Here is a 17,523-nt window from a genome sequence, read left to right as displayed (position 1 = left end):
TAGTTTGACTCTGGGAAGTTGACACCTGCAAAGTAAAAATCTATTTTTACATCTATTTGTATCTAAACTAAGTCTGCACTTCCTTGCTCTGCGTTCTGCTTGAGCTTAAAGCAAAAGGGCATAATTTTCCATTATATGTAACACAGTCTTTTCACCTGTTGAGAAGGCTTTCAAAGCAGTGCATTTGGTTGCAGCAGTGACTCCCATTGAAGTCAACAGCCACATGCAAATAAATCCTCAGGTTTGAAAATGGTGCACTTAAATAGTTTGTTTTGTTTCTTAAGGCTGAAGTGCATTAGAGCACTCATTTAACTGAATAAATACTATTATGCTGAAGTCCTTTGCATTGTCATCAACAGGAAGAGATAGCTTTGCTCTAGGGCTTGTTTCAGTGAAGGGTCTGTACTGGAATGTGTTGTATTTACATTTAATATTTGTGCCGTGTCTAGATCTCCCTCTCCAATTTCTGGTGCTTGCTGCTTTCAAGAGTGAAAAAAACATATCTAGTGAATGGGCCCATCCAGGGACACATGTTCAAACCCAATCCTGAGCCTTATACTTTCCTTTCAGGCTTTTTACCTGCTACTACTAGGAAAGAGCAAAGATGCAGCCAAACACCAGATTCTCGCTTTCCAATATTGAGCTCCTCTCCCAATGAGTGGTTCATTAGTTTGTGCTCAGGCTTGACCCTGTGTAAGAGATACATACCTGACATATGGGATATTTTAACTGTCCACATTTAAGTCATCTTCATTAAGGCCATTTGGAAAGAACCTGCACTTTCTACTTGTGAATCTTTATCTTTTCCTTTTGAGAATTTTATTTCTGGAGATCAGGGCTCCGGATGACTAAAATCTGCTCTCTCCTACCCAGCTGGCCTGACTGCTGAGAGCACAAGTGGACTCCAGCAATCTGAAGGTGTCTTAACTGAGGCCACCACAGTGGTCCCAGCTGCGCGCAGGATCTGAACTGAGTGAGGCCACCTAGGAACAGCTTCCCTCTGGCTGCAGTGGCCTGTTTCACCACTTGGCAAATATTTGATTGTGCAAATGTTTAGCTTTCAATTATTTCACCGTGAGTTCATGCCAAAAGGCCAGGTATGGCCTCATTGTATTTGCTAAAGGTCTGGCTCTGGCACTGTGGTGTGGGAGGATCACCTGTTAGGTGAGGCCTGAGGTCAAACTGTCCCCTTGCATTCCTCGTATGGGCAGTGCTGCCTTTACAGTGGGCTCTGGGGCAATGTGGCTAATGCCATCGGAGAGAAAATCTCCGGGTTGCTTAGTGTTATGGCACAGTTATACTTACGATTTTATCCCTTATGGATACACCTCAGCGCACTCTGTCTATCCTGACAGGCACCACCTATTTACTCATTCCTCCACCCATCGCAATTGCCCTTGTGGCAACACTATATTGACCAACTTGGGGCAGGCAAAATGGCCCCAGGCCCTTCCTCCTGATGTCACTAACCACAAAAGCACTAAGATTAGAGTCCAAATTGCTATACAGGAGGTGAGATTGCTGAGTCTTGGGAGCAGCCTGGATGTTTTCTTCTGCAAAGTGCCTTTTCACACAGCAACACAAAGCGTCCTTGCCTTGTGCTTCTTCACTGCAGTGATCCACAGCAACGACCAGCTAGGGATGGTGCTGGCTGTGGGCTCAGCGAGTTTCTGTAGCCGTCTGTGGTCCTGGTGCCGTTGTGATAGGGGCATCTGGGATATATATATAGATGTGAAGATGTATACCTCATACCAGCAAAGGAATCCTTAAAATAGTAAAGGAGAAGGGAACTAAAGCTGTATTTGTGTAAGACTGCTCAGAGAGGTTTTACTATGAAGGCAGCTTCTGTTGTACTTTTGATACTAACATGCTTAATGTGGTGGTGGCTGTAAGCGCAGGGCAAGCTCGGCAAGTGCCGGAGGGTGCTGGCAGCCCTAAGCCACTGCTGCCCCAGCTAGAGCCGGTCCCGCATTGATCTTACTGGCTGCTCCAATCCTCTCTTCCCTCCCTCCAGGCTGCTCCAGGCCTTTCTCTCAGCACCTTCGCAGCCCGCTCTGATCTGTGTTCCCTCGACTCCTGCCTGCTCCTCCAAGCTCCTGCCTCGCTGCCCCACGCAGCCACCAGTGCTGCCACCACTCAACTCTCCCCCACCGCTGTGAGCCTCTGTGGCTTGGCTCTCCTGCCTCCCTGCCAGGTGCTGCCTCTAACCTCACCAAGCACCCTCAGGGCCCCTTCTCTCATCTTTTACCTTTTCTTCCTTTGTGCTTCTGCTTCCCCAGATGAGCCCTGTCCCATTCCCCCCGGCGTGAAAACTGTGACTGGCATCTCTCAACAGCGCTGCTCCTCCTCCTCAGCTCCCAGTCGGACAGGATTCAGCCATCACATCTCACTAGGGTGCAGAGGTGTTTATGTTGAACTCGGTCTTTCCTCAAGAGACCTCACCCAATTTTGTAGCGTAACCCGTCCCATCAATCAGCGTATCTCCGAGTGCCGACAGGCTGGACAAGGGCTCGGCTCTGCTCCTCACAACGTTTAATCCCCAGTGCCAAGTCTCCAGGACACCATAGACTATTGGGTTCCGCTCAGGCATAATTCCATCATTACCATTGATTTGTTCGCTCACGCTCCCCATGGTGCTTTTAATCAACTCTCCATCTTTGTGCCTTCACACCTTTACGCTTTTCATGATTGGCTCTGCTACCTTCTGCCTCTGCAATGAAATAGTACCATAGAAATCCTCCTGCCTCTTACATACATTAACAATTCCATTTTTTCTCTCTCTGGTCCAGTGAAGGGATCTCCCTCTCCCACAAAGGCACCACTGTCTCTGCAAAGCACTCTGGTAAGCGCACAGGGAATAGCTTCTATTCATTATCCCTCAAAGTCCAGTACAATGGGTTATAATTAGTTACTGGCCTCTTTGGTTTACTCTACCTTCAAAGGCTCTTTTATAGTTTAAAAGTGAAGGGAGATGCTGACATTAATTTTGACTGTCTTTCCATAGCATTGTACAGAGAAGATAAAACTAACATGCAGGTAAAGGGATAAGTAACTCACTAGGCCCCCCAAAAAAGTAGCAAATAGGGTAATCATCACATTCATTTCATGAAAGTAGTGTGGTGTTGGAGAGAACTCATTAGCCTTTTTGTTCTGCATTATCACCATCATTTATCAGCAGCTGTATCACGTCACAGCTACTATCCTTTCTGGCATCCAGTGTGGGACCAAAGGACTCCCAGGGAATGCTGAGTTTCAACACCAGGGTTGTGCCGTGTGATGCACTAGGTGCTGTATTAATTGTGGCAGATAGAATTTTTTCCAATATACTCCTAAAGGGACGTTCAATAAAGCAATGCAGTGTGATTTACCAACTCAAAGAAGCATGGACAAATAAAACCACATCATAGGCCTGTCCTTCTTTCCCCTAAACCTTCATTAGTTTGTTAGCGCTTAAAGTATTGCAAGTTGTTTGAAAACAAAACAAACAAACCCAAACCCACAAGTGAAAAAACCAAACATTAGGCTAATCAGTCCACACCAACATGCAGGCTGCTTTCAGTGAAACACTTCATTTTAGTTATGTCTCAAGTGATGGTGACCTGTTAAATCTTTAAAGAAGTCTGCTGCTTCTTTAAGCTGTGACTGTCTGATCACTTTTGTGCACACATACACGATTCTCCACTGCAAAGCAGAGTTTGGGGAGTAGTTTTAGTAACCAACTAGGAGCTCCTCCGTGAACCTAGTCCTTTAATTATCAGGTGATAATTGTCCACGTCTTGCATCAATGCAGAAATATGTGGGAAGGGAGAAAACTGCAGCCTTGTTCAAGCAGCTGAAGTTGCAGTTATCAGTTCAAGCCAGCGCTTTAAGAAAATATCTCATGTATAAAAGTGTATATCTCATGTATAAAAGCCATCCCATCTAAGAAGAAGGGAAAACACTGTGTTTAAGTATTTTGAGCATCAGAGCAGGACGCATGGAGGCTGATCCCGACCCTCTAGACTTGGGCAAGTCAGTTAACCCTGTGACTCAACTGCTGGGAGCAACATTTGCTTACCCCACAGGCAGATTGCGAGGATTAATTAATATTTGCAAAGTGTTTTGAAGATGAAAAGTAGCATGTTAACTACTATAAAGTATTATTAATAGTGATAACAAACTGAAAATTTTGGAGTATATGAGTCTTTTCTTAACCTTTTCTAGCAAGACCTTTCATTGCAAACAGCTGAACAAGTAACGCCACTACAGCCAGAGTGCCTGATCCCCTGTTTTCCAAAGCACTGAGGTTATGCTGATTGAGCACGGCACTAAGTACAAAACACATTCTATTTCACCTTTAAAATAAGCTATGTTGTGTTTTAAAACATGGTGTGACACAGTATACTTTTAATGTACAGAGCTAATATGCCTGAGATGACTCTAACTGTTAAGTGTGTTAGAGTGGAGCAAAACAGCTTTGGAAAGATTCTGGCCCTTTGGGTTTGGAGCATGTGCTTTGCTCTCTATCAGCTCTGAATGCATCCCCAAATTTTCTGCATTTCCCATGTGCCATGTTGATGGCTGCTAGCAGCAGCTTCCCGCTTGCCTGCTCCTGCTTTGCTTGCCCGGCCACGCCACAGTGGTTTGTGTGGTCACGCACCACACAAACACTTGCTGTAGGAGGTTCACCAAACTTTGAGCCTCTTGTTGAAGCGTATGTTGTCTGCACTGAACGGGGAGAAGTGCTTTGATTCTTAGCAATCTCCCTCTGTGTGCAGCCACACGGGGGAAGGTCGAGGACAAGAAGTAGGGATGTGTAGAATATAGGACTGGATGTTGCCAGTAATGGCTCCTACCGTTACCCATTTGGATTTTATGCCAAGAAAATCAGGCACTGGTATCAGCCGCAGTCAAGAGGAAGTCTGTCAACATATTTAATTTGAAACAAGAAACAGTTTCAGTCTTGTATGGCCCAGGTCTTTAAGGCCAGTTTTCTGGCATTATGAAAAATGTTTTTCCTCTGAAAACTTTGAGATCTAAGAATTTTGTCTGGAGTATAAACAGTAGGACTCTCATGAAGAGTAAAATTTATTTCTTAGCTTGATAGGGTCAAGTAACTCTAACTGGGATTAGCTAATGTTTCACAAAACCTGATGTTTTTGTGGCTAGGGAATCCCTTGAGGAAGGAAGATATCCACGTTTGATGAAAAGCTCCTAATAAAATTAGATACTGCTTCTGAGCTTACCAAAGGAAAATGAAAAGTAATGAAAATTAAAAGTGCAGCTCTGGAATCTTGTAAAATCCTGACAAGATAGTGATCTGAAATTTGCTGTCCATGATTTTTTTCCTTTTTCTGCCCCATCTCCCCATGCACACACAATCCTGCACACACAACCCCTGCCTCTTTCTCCAGTCAGATGACCTTAGTTGTGTCTCTCTCATTTTCCCTCTCAGCAGCCCCACCTCTAAAGCCCCCACCAAAGTGAAAAAAAGAAACAAAAAAGAACAGCAATCAGGCTGGGGTAACTTGCCAAATCCCAAACTTTCTCTGATGAGTTATTGCTGAAGAAAGGGATCACCAGCAAAACAAAGGATAATCTCCAAGATAGCAAATAAAGCTGTCCTATTCCCTTAATCTCTTTCCGAATTATTAGTGAAGACCTGGGACATTTCTGAAAAAGCAGGACTTCTTTTATGAGAGGGAAAAGGCTTGTGGCTTTGACAATTTGTTTGTGGTCAGAAAGCAAACTTAGGGGCCAGTGTTCTGGCTTTTACATGAGCAAAATAGGAGACAGTAAAAGGAAAGCAGAAATAAGAGAGGATGTGTTGAAGAAGGGGAAAGCACTTTCATCGCTGCTAAAAATATATATCTTTAACTGTTTGCCTCCCTCTTTGCAAGCAATTAAACTTTTCACTCTGTGAAAGACTGGAAATAGGAAAGATTTTCTGATTGTTTGCACTGTGTTCCTGGACTATTCTTTCTTCATGCAACCTTTATCAGGAAACTTGCTTGCCAGAGACACCAAACGAAATACTTTGCATTATCCTTTTCTTTTTTATGGGGCTGTCCCAAGATAATCTCTACCATATTTGATATTGGTCTCTAAAAGCAAACTGGCTAGTTGAACAAATGGGGAGGAATACATAATGTCAAAATACAGGTGAGAGTAGTGATTTTATTATTGTCTGGTGTACAACAGCGATACAAAATCTAGCTGTCCAAAATCTGGAATTTGATCACTCTTTTTGGTTCATTGCTGATGCGCCCTGATACTTGAAGCTCTAGCAAGGACACCGCTCAGGTTTTCTTTTTTCTTTTCCCCCTCCTTTTTTTCCCCAGGTTGCTTTAATCTGTAATATCAGCAATAATCACTGTGGTATTGTTGCCTAGGCATTCTGAAGAGTCAGAAGTGGACTGTCATTGAAGAGTTCATTACCAAGATCAGTTGGCTCCTTGATTACAGTGGCAAGGTGAAATATATATCCTCACCAAAAAGCAACTGCTAAACCTTTAGAGAAGTCACCCACTTTTCACTCTTTTTCATTAGGACCCCGACAAGCTTGTCAGCAAAATTAAAGGTATGTCATTCACATCGTGCATGCATTGCAAAGGACTATAAACCTGCCAACCTCTTTGATGAAATAAAAGGGTTTTATTTATGATTCATGTAGGAATATGAGGTTATTTTTATTCTGTCAGTACACTAATAATCAGACAAGAGCTCAGGAAATGAGAAGGCAAACTGACAGGGAAGGCTCTGATAAAGGGGAACCCTCTAGGGTATTTCGCCCCCTTTGTAATCTTCTCCTTTTTAGTGCGAGGTTATAAGCATGGCATAGCATGATCTTGCAACTAGCTTGGCTCACAGGAACAAAGAGAGTAACTACCTAGCAGGACTTGAGGTATAATTCCACAAGAAAAAGAAAATACTTCCACCAGAGAGGTCTGTGTTGCTGCAGTGATGTGAACAGGAACTTCCAATCTGGTCTTCCAAGAGCATAGTGAGTTGTAATGATACCTTTCTTTTCTACTTGCTTTCCTGCTGGGCAACATAACCAATCTTAACAACAAAAAAAGAGACCATAAACCTTATACAGAGCCATTGCAAGTTTGTTACCTATTTGTTTTATACTAATTTTTACAGGACCCAAAGCCGGGCATTTTTCCAAGTGCTCCCAGTCTAGCTCAACAGCAGCACAGTAAAGGAAGGATGGGGAAGTAGCTCCCTTCACAGTCCCTGGTCAACATTTGTGCTAGCAGAATAGCTAGGTAGCAGGCTACATTTCAAAATGTGTCTTCCCCTAGATGTTTCAAATGTCTTGGCAGTTTGAAGCTGCTTTAGTTCTGCCCAGCTCGGCAAAGCTTCTGGAAGTGCATTTTGTGCTTCTTGGTGTAAGCTGTCATTCATACCACAAGCACAACCATCATTACAGAAACACTCTTTGTGAGTAAAAAGGTATCACTGTATTAGCTGGCTGGCCTTAAGTATGGTGGTTTGCTGAACAGTGGTGTGCTGGCAGGAAAACACAGCCTAGCAAAATATATGCAGGATGAAGTGAAACAAAGTTCACTGGAGGAAGGAAAATAATACTAATCCTTCATTCAATAAGCAGTGAGTTAAGTACATTTTGCGTGTTGAAGAAATGTAAAAGCAAAGGGAAGAAAGCACACATATAAAGGTGGTGTGATTGCCTTCCTCTCTAAAGACAACATATGGGGCATTTAGGTATTAGTAATACCAGGAGTTATACCCAAGCTGCTAATACGAAATGCGGCCCCTGGTTTAAGGTTCCACCGAGTTTCAGGGTGTTTGAATTCCCTCTAACCAGAGAATCCCCTTGAAGTGAGGGATGGTGCTAACATTTTCGTGAGTTGTTTAAATCGTTGAATAGACCTGCAGAGGATAATAACTAGTGTTTGAGATGGGATTATATTCACTCTTCAGCACTACAATCTCTGTGATAATTTTCCATATTCAGATTTGCGCCTCAAAAAGGTCTGAGAAGTTTGGATTTGGTTACATGGGGCTGGCTCTGTAAAGGCGAGTCATGATCCAGGTATCAGAGATGCACTGAGCAGATATAGTCTTGTTGTTGGACTTAAAGCTAGTCTCTGTGATCGTTTTGGGGTACTCCAGAGTGACACCTTCCAGACTCTTGTTGCTTGTCCTATACCATCCTACTGATGCTAAGATCAGGGGTGATTCATAAGGCATGTGTTCCCTTTAATGGAAAACATAAATCACAGGGGGCCTCAGATAAATATAGAGACTGATTGTACTGCTGCCTACAATGTTTTACCTGTTCCTTTTCTTAGCCTCACGGTGCTTTCTGGGTAGTCACTTGCTTTCTTTTCCCATGGATAGACATGGAATCAGTCTTTCTTCTTATTCGTTGGGGTGTGTGTTTGTTTGTTTGTTTTCAAACAGCTACAGCAAAAGGATTTATAACAATTTGAAGCTCTTGATGGCAAAATCTGCTGCCATTAGCAAAAGAGCTTCAGGACAGAGGCAGTACTTGAAAGTATTTTCAGTGCCTTCTTGAAAATTGGTTAGATGTCAGGGGCTGGAAGCAGCAGGATCCTGCCGTTTGCAGAACACTTGGTGCTCGTCCTTTCTGAGAAGCTAGCCAACTGGCAAGAGTTGACTGGGTTTTTGACTACTGTGTAATGTTGAAAGGACACAGAGTAGCCTCAAGGTGTTGCTGTCCCTTTAAAAACCTCCTTTCTTCTGTTGACTCAGTGATTTACAATAAAGCGTAATTTCATTTCTCTCAGCTAATTACAAACTGCTCCCTTCCAAACTCTTGATCTTTTCACACAGCCAAAGGCACCACTAGCAAATCAGACCCAAGATTTAGGAGGTTGCGATACTGCACCGCTATTCCCATAGCAGCCGAGTACTTCTCCTTGTACCTCTCAAGCCTGCCATTGTGCTGGAAAGTAGAGCAGGTAACTACTTCATCAGTCTGAGATTTCATTCTCGTGGAGCACGGAGGTTCATTATACTTACTTTATCAGCAGTAAGGTTTACTGCTGAATCCATGAGAGATATTCATGTGAAACATGAGCAGAGAGAGAGGCATTGCATCTTTTCATTAATAAGCCCTCTTCTGGGATCCGGCATTAGTGAGATTCAGCGGATCATAGAGCACAGGGGTATCATTTTTACATGATTACTCTAAATTCTTAAACCGAAGGCTTAAGAGAGAGGCTTCTCACAAAGGCAGCTGTGGGAATTGTTAAATGATTGGCACAGCACTCACGATGGGCTGAACCACTCTGGGTACCTTCAGTCATGGGGGGTACCAGCAGGCATTTTATTACCTGCCATCGACGGAAAAGTGGAAAACAGAGAGTGTATCAGAGAGAGGAAGATGTGCTAACCCTGCGAAATATCTCTGTAGTTCTGTCTTTCCTCCCGAACAAAACCTTTGCCATAATACTGATGCAGGGCTTCATCACGCCGCACAGGCTAAGCTGTTCTCTTCCCTTACCATATCTTCTTTGTGTCTAGGCTTATTTTTAACCTGTCTGATCCTACCTTCTTTAGTATGGCTACTAAAACAATCCCTTTGCAACCTCCACCCCCAAATAATTAATTTTTAACTGAGCAGAGGGTCATTTAATTCCACCAAACATGATACTTCTGAGATACATTGTCTACACATGAGAAACTTTGGGTGGCTCAGAGGATTGGTACACAACCAGCAAATCTTTGCTAGATTGTGAGGTTGATGACATTAACAACAGAGAAAGGCATCTGTGGATTCTGCAGACCTACATTGTCGTCTTGATGTCACTATGTGTTTATTCTGTGATCTCATGTAATTGCATCCAAAAATATTGCCTTGCGCTCCCTCTGTTCAGTCCTGTCCTGCCAGGCTGTGTGCAAACCAAAATCAGGAAGTTGATGTGGCTGACATAAAAACTCTTTTTTTTTCTCTCTGGATTAGTTTTCAGCTGGATAAGTTCCTCAGTCAGTTCCAAAATATAGATGCACAAATGCTTATCCCAGCGTGAGAAAAGGGACCCCACAGGGACCAAAGGGACTGGGCTGCTTCTGTCGTTGACAGCCAAAAGTGCTGGCTGAGCTGTGGCTTACAGTCCCTGTTTAGAAAATGGAGATAGTAGTAATTCCTTATTTCTTTACGATGTTAAGGAGAACATTGTCAACATTTGCCACATATATTTGCATTTGTCCGTAGAGCTAGACATTAGAGCAGGTGTTAAATCTATGCAAACTGTGCACAGCTTGGATAGGTAGACGTGCAAAAACCAAAACACTCATTTCACCAAGAAGCACTTTCAGTGGGACATCAACTTGAGAATCAATATAGCGAGTGAAAAGCATGATGCTGAACTGCAAACCGCGACCTGTCTGTGAAGCCTTCAGTGTTCTCTTCCTGAATCTATACCTGCCATAAAGCAATTTCTCTGACAGGCAACAACTGCCAGAATCTTCCCAAGCTATTGTTAACTCTGAAATACAGAGGTGACCACTGCTCCGTTTACGTTTCTTTGGTGAGTGTTAGCAGGAAAATCCTTCCTGAACTATTTCCCTGACATGTTGAAGTCCAGTTGCAAAAACCTCCAGCTTCCCTGTCAGCCTGATTGTGATTGCTAATAGCTAGAGATTGTTTTAAGCTCTGAAGTTTAAAAGAGAGAAGAGAGGAGAAGAAGAAGGAGGAGGAGGAGGAGGAGGTGAAGGAGAAGACCACAATGGACCTATGAAACCTAAGAGCCAATTTGGAGATTTCTGAGGTATCCTGCCATAAACTACTTTGAGCCTTGGTGTAAATCCATCAATTTTCAGGTTTGACTTACAAGTGATTTTAGGCAGAGATGTTCCTCTCTGAGAAGACTTCTTTCAATCTAGCGCTTTCTACAAGTCCAAAAAGAAAAAGAAAAACAAGAACCAAGAAGGCGAAGTCATGTGGGGGGCTGAATAATCCAGATCAAACAGCAAAGAACACCCGATTAGAAGCCAACACATTTCTCTTTTCAGTATCTCTGAAATTGTTTGGCAGACTTAATTAGAAACAGGTGCAAGCTATAATATTTATTGCAACAATGCATCATTTTTGTCTGTTTCCAAGGTCATCGTTCTAGCCAATGGGAAGCCAGCAACCCGCAGGGAGTATAACTTGGTCTATATGGGTAAAATGTGAATTACTTAACCCTTTACCTAATGGAATGAAGTACAACATTGCACAAAGCGCAAAGCTAACAAAATAGAAAATCCTGTGAGAAATCTTTTATGATAACAGGTTCCAATGAAGTAAGTGACATCACCAGCTGAGCTAATAGCCAGCCTTAGGTAAAATGGAGTAGGTACAGATAAGGAATGAGAAAAACACTTTTTTTTTTACTGCTTCTCTTTCAAAGGCCTGGGTTTATGTAGAATTTGCTGCAGTAGGAGGCCATGATTGCATGTTATCTAGCGTCTATTGTACAGTTGGGTCTCATATGCTGCGTTCGGCTAAGCTTTAGCAATATATTTCTTTGGCTACATCTGTCTCCGGAGGAATCGGGCTGCAGATGCACCTGTACAGAGGCACCTAGACACTGCCTTTTTGAACTGCCAGTTGAGCGTGCCAGGGTTGTCAAGCGAGAGAAGCCTGAGAAAGTTACTGATCCTTCTTGCCTTTTAAGACAGCAAATTTAGAGAGACAATGTCCATGTGCTTCTCTCTGTCTGAGGATGTGTCCCAAACATGGTTTCACCTGGCCCCACAGTGATTCCCTTGGTTAACAGCGACAGTGCCCTTGGTTACAAAAAAGTCCCATTTTCAAAGCCGGCACTTAATTCCCTCTTGTGAGTTTTTCTCATAATCTTTGCATGACTTCTTTGTGCTTTTGTGATCATTTGGGAATGAGGATCTTCTTTCAAATACTATTTTATTACTTTTAAATGTGACAAATATAAATACGGAAACAAAGCAGCGTATATTAATAATAGATACACGTGAAATTGTGGGATTTTTGCCTTTTTGCAAAAGCCACAAGAAGTTGCCAATATTTCTGCAGATGGAAACTATTTTTTCCACCTTCAAATCATCGCACAGCATAAAATCTGTGGGTATTTGTGTATCTTTGGATAGATGCTAAAGGTAGCAAGGAAATACAGACTCTCTCTTGAGAATTTACACACCCTGGGTCCTAGCTTGTTCTATTGGCACCCACAACTCCCTGAAAGGCACCTCAGCGTCTAGTCATCACTGTTGCCCAGATTAATTGTCCTATGTCTGCAATCAATTACTAATGTTCTGCGTGATCTCAGGAATCATTCTTAAGAGAGTATCATCTGTCCATTAAATTTAGAGGTAAAATAATCCAAGCACATGATATTGATGGATCTGGGATTAAATTCTGAGTGAACATTTAGTGAGAGACAGATCCTGCAGTCATTTTTAGAGAACTCAACAGAGTAAAAGAATATGTTTAGTGAGGACCCCTTTTCCCCCACACCCCAAGCAATGTCCCAGCACTAAATTCTTGAGAAGTTCAGACCTAGTTAGAAACTTTGCAGCTCAGCATCCTTGCTAATTTGTTCCCTTTAGTGAATTTAATATCCCACACTTTTCAACTGAGCCTGGCTCATGGCTTGCAAATCCTTTTAGCAGTGGGCTGGTGAGTTTGTACATCATCCTGTGCATCACAGGTTTGCTTAGATAATCTGTTTCTTGAAGTATTTGTAAAATCCCCTCACTGTAGCTTTTCTCTCTTCTGTCTCTCCTCCTCCCCAAAAGTAGAGGGCTCATACAGGGCTAGCTCTGAACCTGGGAATCTGTCACGTTGTTACAGTCGAGGCTCTTGCCAACGTGTCACAGGTGTGTGCAGTGAGAAGCGTAAGGAAAAAAGGGAGATTGTAATTGTCCAAAGCCTGCTAGGATGGCAGCTGCGATCCCACGGAGCACCTCTGGTGCCAGGGAGCCAATAAAATTAGGGGAGGGCAGAGGAGAGCCTCCCTGCACTTGTGAAGATATTTCAAGCCAGTATTTACACAGTCCTTCAGAAGGTGCCCAACGTGAGTAAATGTGTGGGGACGTGAATGAGCAAGCAAGGCTTACGTGAGGGAGCTGAGCAACACGCAAAAGGAACAAGCATGCTTGGGACTGCTGGAAATGCACTAAGGACACTTGGAAAAGGGGATGGTGATTCTGGGAGGCTCTGCTCAGTCGAGGTGTTTTGCTTTGTGTCCTGAGTGCCAAGCCATACTTGAATTGTATTTTACTGGGAATCAGGCAGCTCGAGTTACAGGTGAATGGCTGGGTTAGCTGCTTCAGTCTTGGGTCATTTCTGCATTGTACTTAACTGAATAATACCTTTCCTTTCTTCTTTTTTTTTTTGCTCATTGATCAAGCTGCTTTTGAGAAAAGTGATACTTTGCATATCTGGCTAAGTGCTGTTAACAGCCTCTGCCTGCGGTTTGTTAAAATTAAAAAAAAAAAAAAGAAAAAGAAAAAAAAAAAGAAGTGTGATCTTGCTGGAGAAGTAATTTGCTTCTCTCCAACCAATGATGGCTTGCACTTTATGCAAATTGGTATCTAGGGACAACAAATCCCATTTAATACATATGCATAGTTCATAAAAAAAACGACGTGAGAGAAAGAGAAAAAAGATAAAGCAACGAGTCAGCAAAAGAACAGGTTCCGAGGAAATTTATTGTCCCAAATTGGACATTTGTAACAGATGATGTGAACAAGTGTTAACTTTGTTTTCAGCAGCTCTTCACGTACATTCACTAGACATCACACAGATTATGTTTTAAGGATCTGAACTGTAATAAAAAAAAGTGTCTGTGGGCTTTGGAGTGTTGTGTTCCATATGGTTGGGGAAGTGCAGAGTTATTGCGACAAGCATCTTGTGAAGCTCATTACGCACGGCGGTGTTAGATGCGAATTGCTGCGCATCGCTATAGGGTACGTACATGACATCCCACAGTCAGCAGATAGCAACTGGAAATGAAAGATATGAAGGCACAGAGTACAGCTTCAGGGAACATGTTAGACAAAACATCTGCTGGTATCAGAAAGCTGCATTATCAGATCATTGTGGCCATGAATTTTTTATAAAGACATTTTTTTTTTTAAAGCTGCAACTTTGAAAGTGACATTTTGCGAGAAAGTTTTTGATTGAAGTGTGATGTCAGGAGAAAGGCCAGTCTAGTTTATTATCTGTGCAAGAGCCAATATTGGCAGCCTGAATCAACTCCTTTCTCCAAGCAGTTGAGTTGGCCATTCATGTACTACAAGTGCTTTTTCCCTTCTGATCTTGACGGCTGATAAAACCTCGACCCAGATTACGGGTTGTAGCTTTAGTACCAGGCTCCTCAGCAAGGAGTTTTCAAAGTTTTGTTCCTGAAGGGCTACTTAATAACATGGCTGGGGGGCTACTGAACAAAATTCACCCAAAATGCAGAACCTTTGTGTTCGGAAGGTGGAACATGACGTGCTTCACGTGTGCAAAGCACAGAGAGGAGAGCTCAGCATCCTCACCTAATTCCCACTTGAGTGGGAGCTGCGCAGCCGACGGGTACCTTGCCACCACTGTAATGCTGACGATCAGCTGCTCTGCAAGGATGGCCACAATTAAAAAGGCCATCACATGTTGCTTAAAAGCTTCTCAGGCCCACGGGCTGTACTTTGGGAGCATTGCTGTAAGCTATGGACATCTCAGTGCTTAGAGGGGCCTCCTACCTACTTAACATTCCTGACATGCATAAGGGCAGTGAGATGGCATGAAATGTATGTGCGTATTGTAACTATTTACATTAAAACGGCCAGGCATTTTCCAGTCTCTCACCTCTCCTGCCCCAGCTATGAATTTTCCTTCATGTCACTTGTGTTAGAGGATAAGGCAACCTCCCCCTCTGCAGCAACAGGTACCAATGAAAAACCTCTCTCTTGTTGATCTGCAGATGGTCTCTCTCTCTCTCTCCAGTCAACTGCTTCAAAACTGTTCATCCAAAAGTGAGCAAACTAATTTCCCGTGATGATTCACAAATGGTGGCCTCAAAGAGAAGACCAAAATTTCTCTGATTTTTTGGCCTTCTTCCTAAGCCTTCTCCCTAAGCCTTCTCCCTGCCTATGTGTAAGGGAGGGGTGGGAGAATGGAGGGACATGTCCAAAAGCATCATGACTTAATGAAAGGATTTAGTTGTCAGCAGCAATTTTTTATGTAATGCCATTCATTAATGTAATGGGGGCTGCAGAGAAAGCGAGAGGTGATTCGCACTCCGTCACTGATATTTAGGGAGCCTGAAAGTAAGCGAGGGGTTTTGCTGGCCTGACCTGTTGCTGAATGAGACGATTGTCAGGTGAGGGATATAGCTGCTGAGAGCAGCTGCCGAGAGAAACGACGCTCCCTGAGATGACAGCCCACGTAGGCCATGGCTGTAACATCATTTTCCCAACTGCTGCCTTTGAGTAGCATTTAAAAACAGCAGGCCTGGCATATAGGACATGCAGATCAAGGTTTGGCTGTGTTGCTTACCTAGACAGGAGCTACCTCAGGAAGGTAATTCAGTGTCCACACCGTTGTATAAAAATAACCCTAATGGGTTTTTGTGATTGCTTCCTTGGGATGAAATTTTAGAAAATACTTAAAGATAAATTTAATGAAAACAGAAGCAGACCAAAGGTGAGTAGGGTTTTTTTTTTTTAAATCCTGTTTAATTAGAGGTTGGAGGTTTATTATGAACTGAAATTTTGATTTTAAACTTGCTCATATTTGTGGAAAGAAAAAGCTGAACATGGATCTGCATTTCCCAGGGGGCCTCTCCTCCGGACTGGCTCACATCTGTGCATCCAGGCGTGAAGCTCCCAAACCCTGGGTTGTTCTGCTTTCGAGGGGGACAAGGAGGAGATCTGGCCTTATCTGAATACCGGTCATCGAGGACATAGTTATAGTTGCGAAAACGTGAATCAGAGGCTGCTACATTTTTAATTGTTCTTCTTTAAAAGAGTGCAAAGCTCTTTTATCTGAAGCTCACATTCCTTTATTGGCTGCACACCCACACCTCCAGGGAGCCCAAGAAAGCCTCTGCTGGGCTCTGGCACTGCTTAGCTGAGAACTTGCCTGGGCAAGCTCATCTCTCCAGACTGGAGACTTTTTCCTCTGAACCAGTGTCCCAGCATCCTGGTAGGAAACATTGTGTATTTGGAGTTAGGAGGCTGGCAGTACAGCCCCTCAAAATGAGACATCAACCAAATTTTTTCTTAACTGTTGTTGTCGTATGCAATGACCCAACACTGAGCAAAAATGAGTCCTGCAGTCAGTCCTGTCTGTGCAACTGTGTGTACAAAGCAAGCGGAAACATTTAACTACCTCTTTTGGACAAGCAGTCAGATACTGTTTTATCTGCAAGCCAATGTATCAACATATGCTAATTGGTCTGTGCTATTGCAGTAACTATGGTTTTAATTGCAGAGGCTGAAATGTGAGCATATAGTCCATCCCCTCCCTTTTTTTCACCTTAGCTTCTAGTTTGTGTTTACACTATGCTTTGAAAGATTTCCTCGGCTATTCTTCAACTTTTCTTTGTCTATGTGTGCTCTCCCTGGTAGCAGAAATATTTCTGAATAGGTGAGTATTTCAGTGATGGAATAGGTATGACTTCATATAGGATGTATCTCTGTGTGTGTGTATAGATATACACACGTGCATATATATATATAAATGCAGTAATATATATAAAAATTCCGTCCCCATCTACAGATGGTTGTAATATGGGAAGCTTGTAAAGAATACAGGCAGTATGTTGAGTCGGCAGAGCAAGCAGAGGGGGCAAAGAGCTGGCATTGCAACGTAGCGAAAGAGTATGGAAGAATATATGGACATGCAGCTAACAAGAAGGGAAGGGAAGTGGCTGGAGGGTAAAGAGATATAATGGGTCCCAAATGTGGCAAGCACATATGCTGCCACACAGCAAATGCAAAGTGCCACCACTAGTGACAAGTGTATTGCACCTAAGGAAAACAGCTGTGCCAAGTGCCCAAATCCACATTCGGCCTCCTGACCCTGTGTCTCCCTGGTCTGATGTGGATTAAACTGGTCAGGTCTGAGAGCCTATCTGAGTACGCATTCCACAGAAATAATGGCTCAGTAAATCTCTGAACTACTTCTTGCACGGCTACCTGTTTTGCATTTGCAATCTTGCATTTGCGAGATTGTTTTATTTTATTTTATTTATTCTGCTGTGCTTGGTATCGCACAAACACTTTGATTATCTGTGTAGATCATTGCATGGTTTAGTGCAGTTCTGTGTTACAAACCCTCCCATATAACCCTATTATTTGTTAATAATTTTTCTATTTTGAAGAAACACCCTTTGACACCTGAGCTGGATCTCCTGTTCTGAGGCATAAATATAATAAAGTCCTCTGTGAAGAGCATCCCTCTAACTGGTCCTATCTGCTCTGTATATATTTGAATATATAAAATATTAATAAATTATTCCAAATGTTTAATCATATCTATTTGACTCTATGAGACTCCGTGTCTGTAGGCTTTCCGTGTTAACTGCCTCTGTGATACCTACA

The 17,523-nt window shown here is 42.9% G+C and overlaps 1 long non-coding RNA gene across 3 annotated transcripts in view; it reads left to right on the top strand.

Moving 5' to 3' along the window:
• LOC143159123 (uncharacterized) overlaps positions 1 to 17,523 on the top strand; it is a 510,504-nt gene that overhangs the window by 466,860 nt on the left and 26,121 nt on the right. For 2 of the 3 annotated variants that reach the window (XR_012995120.1, XR_012995118.1), the window contains 2 exons: positions 2,790 to 2,842; positions 6,372 to 6,559. The exons of the other annotated variant lie outside the window; for it this stretch is intronic. This is a non-coding gene — a long non-coding RNA (uncharacterized LOC143159123). The remainder of the gene's footprint in view (positions 1 to 2,789; positions 2,843 to 6,371; positions 6,560 to 17,523) is intronic. 3 annotated transcript variants of the gene reach the window in all.

Source organism: Aptenodytes patagonicus, chromosome 3, assembly GCF_965638725.1.
Source record: "Aptenodytes patagonicus chromosome 3, bAptPat1.pri.cur, whole genome shotgun sequence".
In the NCBI taxonomy this organism is placed as follows: domain Eukaryota; kingdom Metazoa; phylum Chordata; class Aves; order Sphenisciformes; family Spheniscidae; genus Aptenodytes; species Aptenodytes patagonicus.
The sequence above is the reverse complement of the archived record's forward strand: the minus strand, read 5'-3'. Positions and strand labels throughout refer to the sequence as shown.